At 41.5% G+C, this 6140-nt stretch overlaps 1 long non-coding RNA gene across 1 annotated transcript; it reads right to left on the reverse strand.

Moving 5' to 3' along the window:
* Window positions 1–1257: 1257 nt before the first annotated feature.
* Window positions 1258–5162, reverse strand: LOC146171475 (uncharacterized). Its single transcript, XR_014702876.1, has 3 exons — window positions 4892–5162; window positions 2872–3000; window positions 1258–2781 (listed from the first exon to the last, which is right to left on the reverse strand). It is a non-coding gene; the product is annotated as an uncharacterized LOC146171475 (long non-coding RNA).
* Window positions 5163–6140: the final 978 nt, after the last annotated feature.

The raw sequence follows: 6140 nt of genomic DNA on the forward strand, positions 1-6140 counted from the left end.
ATAGACGTACTAAGGAAGTTTTCCAGGAAACTTCTTTCCGTCGAAGTCTGTGAGAGGTTTTGTTCCAGAACAAGATGTTTGTAGCCTTCCGGAGCTGTTTAAAGAAGTTTATTAGACGTTATGTGTTTCGTGGGAAGCAAGGAAAGCCACAAGCAACAGTATGCAAATGAAAAAATGTGGTTCTCTGAAGCCTAATATTGTACCAAGGAAGAAAACACCAGAAAGAGCCAACTCATGAACACATGACATGTAAAGAATGATGCACATTGTCATTCATTCTCACAGACATTAAAACTGCAAACAGTAAAGAGAACTGTACACATTCTTTGTTACAAAACATGCCACACTGTACGGTGGACAGCCATGGTTGGGTGCTCTTTGGGAGATTCGGCAATAACTACAAAAGGTGCTAGGAAACAAAATGTGTAAATCATTTATTTGATTTTTTTTCAACAATGCACTACGAAGTTACAAGCACAGAAACTAGACACTACAAGTGGTATGAAAATGACAAAATAATAATGCAGTTCTCTCCAAGCTTAAAATGACTGTTTACAAAAGAATGACAACATCCATACTCCAAACAAGAACAGGAAATGACTAGAAATAAACAGGGATAGGTATGCAAAAGTGTACAAAACTGGTTGAGTGGTTGAACGAACTATCTGCATAATGTTTGTACAAAATAAAACAAAGCAACAAATTTGAATGAAAAAGCTTCAGTATACAGAAAAAGGCGCTTTCACAAAGGACCATCATCACGTGTTGCATTTCATACTATATGTGCATGCATGTCACCAACTGAATGCTGGTCATACATACATCTTGTAGAAACTGCACAAACACTTGAGCAATAGGCACGACATCAAATCCATTAAAAAATCTACACTGCAAAAAAAGCAGCCAAGACTGCTTCACTGCTGCTGTTCCTGTTAGCATGACTAGAATGCACTGAAAAAAAAATGCAATGGCTGCATGCCTGTCATAGTTACATTATACTATCATAACTAAAAAGTACTAAGGAAAAGGTAGCAGGTAAGGGTCATACATCATTCTACAAGAAACACTAGAAGGCACCATAAGGAAAAAAAAAAGGAAGGAGCAAAAGGTTTGCATCCCTGTCATTGTACATACCAACCACTTTATTCCATATCAAAAGCTGTTTGCAGCACTACAAAAGATAAGGTCAGCATGAACCAGCCATGATGGCACCAACTGCCCTTACCTTTTGTAGTGCAGCAAACAGCTTGCGAGTACAGAAGGCACAGCAAAAAAAAAAGAGAGAGAATAAAATTCAGTGTTGCACACGGTGCTGCTCTTCACATTCTGCTGGTATAAAAAGAAGGAAGTTAACTGCTGAGATAGTTGGTTTTCAGAAATAAAAAAGGTATTTAGCATAACACAGACACACACAAGAACACCATGTGTACTTACTACAACTGTTTATTTAGGGGAAAGCAGTCGATGCATAGCTTTCACTGCTGATGTGCACATGTACGAGGCAACAGGAAAACAGCACCAATCTTATCAAAGCAGATATGAGAAATATCTGTTCAGCCTCAAAGAAAAGCTGGAGTGTCACTGACACAGCTCAAACCTGTTCAATGTATAGATGGTATCCTCTGCTCCCTGAAAGCTTGCTCAGCTAAGCCATCACATAAGCTACGAAAGCAAACAGGTCGGCTGTCAGAAGAGACATGGCCAGCATTTCGTAAAGTGCACCACTGTCTATAAAATTCTACTGTCATGTAGAAAAATCTTATTTTGCACAAGCAGGATTCTGCGTCAATGGCCAACTTAGGGAACATGCAAAAGACATTAACAATGAAGGTGAGCGACTTCTCTTGCACCGTAGGGTTTGCACCAATTGTGAAAACTATGGGTAACGGCTCATGAAACACTAGAAGCCCTTCATATAAAAAAGCAGGTTACAGCTGTGTCAGCAGCAAACTGGTTTTTCTTATGAGACTGAAGAAAAATTTCTCACGCATAGTTTGACAAAATGGTGCTGTTTTCATGTTGCCTTGTACCCGTGCGCATCACCTGAGTAGGCTATGTATATCGGCTGCTTTCCGCTGAACAGTTGTAAGTGCTGATGGTGTCCTCTGTCTTGTGTGCGACTGTGTTACGCTGAATAGCCAGTTATTATGCATGGAGAAAAGGCATTGAAAAAAAAAAACAAGGTCTGAATACCACTGCCAACATTCTGGCATGAAAGCATCGTAAAATGAGGGAGCTGGCATGGGTTGTGCATCTGTTATTCTGTACAACCCTTTGAAAAAAAAGAAAGAAAACTTCCGGGGCTATCAGATCCACTGCAGTCAGTTACAAATTAAGAATGAAGGGGCGAATATCCCTCAAAGGAGGCTTTTCTGCCAATCAGATCGTTCTCAACACTGGTACCACTCCAGTCCTTGTCCACAGCTAACTAGGCTGGGCAGCTTTTTCTTTCTCGGTACTGAACACCAGCTGCACTGCCTCTTTTTGTCACCTACTGACATGAAAGGGGGAATTCCTTTGTGGCTCAATTGATTGGGAGGCTCCTCTCTGTCAATTGTTGGAGGCCTACCTTTGCAAAATTACAAAGCCTCAAACTTGAGTTGTAAATGAGCACAGAAGGTGCCTTGATCCCAGCTGCTTGCTATTGTGGCACTGTTCATGGTGGCTGTGCAGCGCCTTTAGATGTGGACTTGGTCTTTGTCACAAGGCAAACACCAACCACTCTTTTGTGACATCGGCAAAACTAAGTTTCATTGGTGTTGAAGGCTTTCCATGTCACACCTGCCAGGATTAAAATCAAAAGCACGATTTAGATATATGAGCTCCCAAACAGAAGGAAAAAGTCCCACTGTTGGCACAGTCAAACCATACCTGTGTATTCAGCCAGTAGCCCGCGACTGCCCAGTGAGATGTCAGTCCTGTGGCGCTCATTGCTAAGTTGTGTTTGCAGCACAGACAGGAAAAGGATAGTTGCTAGGCAGCCGTGGAGGTGGTGGCAACCTGCAAGGTGTTCCAATGCTTTAAAGATTTCTTGTGAAGTTTAATAAAGCAAATCACTGACTACAAAACATAGGATAAGAATTTAACCTCAAAATATGTCACATAAGGTTGAGAGTACTGAGTACACAATAGAAATATGTTTAACCAAGACACGCACTAGCAGCACAAAATAGTGCTGAGTATAATATATGTATATTAATAACTCCTTGATGACCTCGAAGGCTAAAACATTTTCTTGTCTTCACCAACAGACACACCTGAAGAGAACCACCATTTTCCTAATTTATACATTCCTTTTTTTTTATCGAGAGTCACTTTCTATGTTGGGCAAGGTTTCTGCCTCTGAGTTTGCTAAGCGTTTCATTCGACATATGTAGAGAAGAAATAAATCTATGTATCATGTATCTATGTATGGATGCATTACCTATGTATGTATCTATGCATGTATATATGTAGGTACCTATGTATGTATGCATCACCAGTCTTTCCTAGAACAAATGAAAGCAATATTTTAAACAGTGAGCATGCACCCAGAGCAAAAAAAAAAAAAAGAATGCATAGCTCACTTGCTTGAGCTGTTGGGTAAGTGTTTTGTTTACATGAAAATTCGCGCAGACACAAAAAAACAAGAGCACCAAACACAGACACAACAGCACAATGTGAAAAAGAGCATTAAATTAAATGAAGGCATTTCACCTTTGATGCCAAATACCTTCACTTTGGGAGGAGTCCATATGCTATTAAATAGTTTGCGTGGAGTCACAGCTTTGTTGTTGGGGACAGCCAGAAGGCATACACTGAACCCATATTATAACATGGCTACATTCTATACGCCTTAAAAGTAAGTTAAGATTCAGTACTCTCTTTTCTTTTCCCAGTTCTTGACAGGAAGACTCTATTGGCCCTGAAGCAAGAAAACAAATGAAATTGATATGTTTTTGTGTATCAATAATAGGCTTTTCGTTATATGAGGTCCGTCCGAAAGATTTGCTTTCGATTTCTTTCTGTACCAATTCAACTGAAGCTTAATTTCTTAAAACATTTCCGCCAATAAAAAAAAAAAAAAACCTGAGGACCAAAGCAAATAGAGCACCAGCACATCACACAGCAAGCAGTTCAGGAACTTAAAAAGAACTAAATTGTGCTTTCTGACTATATGAAAATGTAAAATCACTTAATCACGGCAATGTAATGGCTGACTGTAAACATTTTATGAACTATTAAAATTAAATCACTGCAGAATGTTTGTACGCCGTTCCTATCTCACTATGTGTTTCAACTTGTGCCTGTGAACAGGCCGAGAGTATTTTGCTAGCAGTTGGGAGAGTCGCTGTGGCCAGAATGCACCTTACCCTCCCCTCTAAGGCGGCTTATTGAGATCGTTCTCTTTCTTTTTCGCAACCGCGGCATAACTTAGCGCGTATAGAGCTCTGCAGGCTGACAAACAATGCACGGCTTCCACTCGACGGTGCGTATTTTCTGTATCTTGCTGCAGAGTGAAGGCCACACTAAGCATGCAGACTTTCGTGCTCAGTTGTGTTTCCTGGGAAATTGTTAGAACCAGCGGCAACCAACGAAAGACGTCGGATCGCCAAGCTCATTTTGAAGAATTACATCGCGAGGTTCCGCCGCCAATGGCAGTTCACGAAACGCGGCGAGTGGAATTACAAGCGAAAAACCTTCCTGCATGCACAAAACTGTAGATGCGCCATAAAACACCGCCTTTCGTACTGACTAAACGGTCCGCGCGCGCTATCTTGCTCGCCCATACAGCCTGCGCCGGCGGATGCAAACAACGGTCCTTGCAGCATTTTTATCGGAAAAAGAAAACACTCAGTCACTTTACTGCTCCATTAAGTGACTCATTTAGAAGAAACAATTTCTTACTCACCCAGCGAAGCTTGCCTTGCAGCCAGAAGTAGCAGCCGCTGTGCGGGGTACATTTTCAACGCAGTCACAAACCAACGGCCTAACGTGCAGACACGACTAGACACGACGAAAATTTGAAATGGCCAGCCGCCGAGCAGCGCATTGATACAATAACTTTAAAAACAATAGAAATCTGAAATATATTTCATAAAACAAGCTATACAAGTAAAATGTAACTGTTGCTTATGACGTATTTGTTTCAAAACGGTAAATACAACCTGCGTCTTGCGTAATTATTTTGGCGCACTATTTTCTATCTCGTTGTAAAGGAGGGGTGCGAAAAGGCCACGGCGCGCGAAGTTTGGGAATGGCGGATCGTGCATAGCTGGCGTTCCTTATTAACATCGGCGCAGCAAATCTTTCCTCTGTGCGAACTACTGGCTTTTATCACACAGGGATACATCGCTAGCTTGCTTTGTCGTTGTGAACACTCGGAGTTTGGAGCCTTCCGGCGGACTGGACTGCGCCCAGCGAGGTCGAACACAGTACGCGTGTAGCTATCGGCTGCAGAAATGAAGGTGTCAGCGGCTTTTGTACATTATGTTCAGATACCCATCGCCTAAACAGCATTTTTTGGTGCCATATTGGTCCTGCATGCTGGAAACAGCCCAAATTGCATGCTTAATTCAAAAGCGCAGGCACTTTGGATACAGTATTTTGCAAGCTGAAAAATTGCTGGAACAAACCTTCGACAATTTATACTTAGAATATGCAGAACAGTGTCGTCCAGTTAAATTGTGTACATATTGCACTATAGGCGCATATGTGACCCTGAAACGTCTTGTTAGGTAGTATGGTAGACTTCTGAAGCAGAACTCTAGAAGACATCTGTCGTAAGCCGGCTAATAACTGTCTTGCGTAGCTGAAGATATAAAAATTCTTCACTAGACAGATTCCAGACATCTTGCCGATGATGTCTTCTAGTCTAGCACCAAGCGACGTCTTGTAGATGTCTTTGATAGCTCAAGATATATGTGACCAATATAGACATATCAAGACAGCTACAAGATATTCTGTGCTCAGTGGGTGGTGTCAGTATAAAATGTGGCGCGTGCGTGAAAATCCCATTTCTCAAAAGTTCATCGTGCTTACCGGATAGTCCGAATATCTTTCCAATCTCCTCCCAGGCCATATGATGAAACGATGAAACGCACACCTGGACTCGGAAATCGTCTCACTGAAGCCATTAGAGACTTGAAATCAAAGATAAA

This window comes from Amblyomma maculatum, unplaced genomic scaffold (assembly GCF_055883805.1).
Source record: "Amblyomma maculatum isolate TAMU_Amacu unplaced genomic scaffold, ASM5588380v1 scaffold_22, whole genome shotgun sequence".
Lineage (NCBI taxonomy): Eukaryota > Metazoa > Arthropoda > Arachnida > Ixodida > Ixodidae > Amblyomma > Amblyomma maculatum.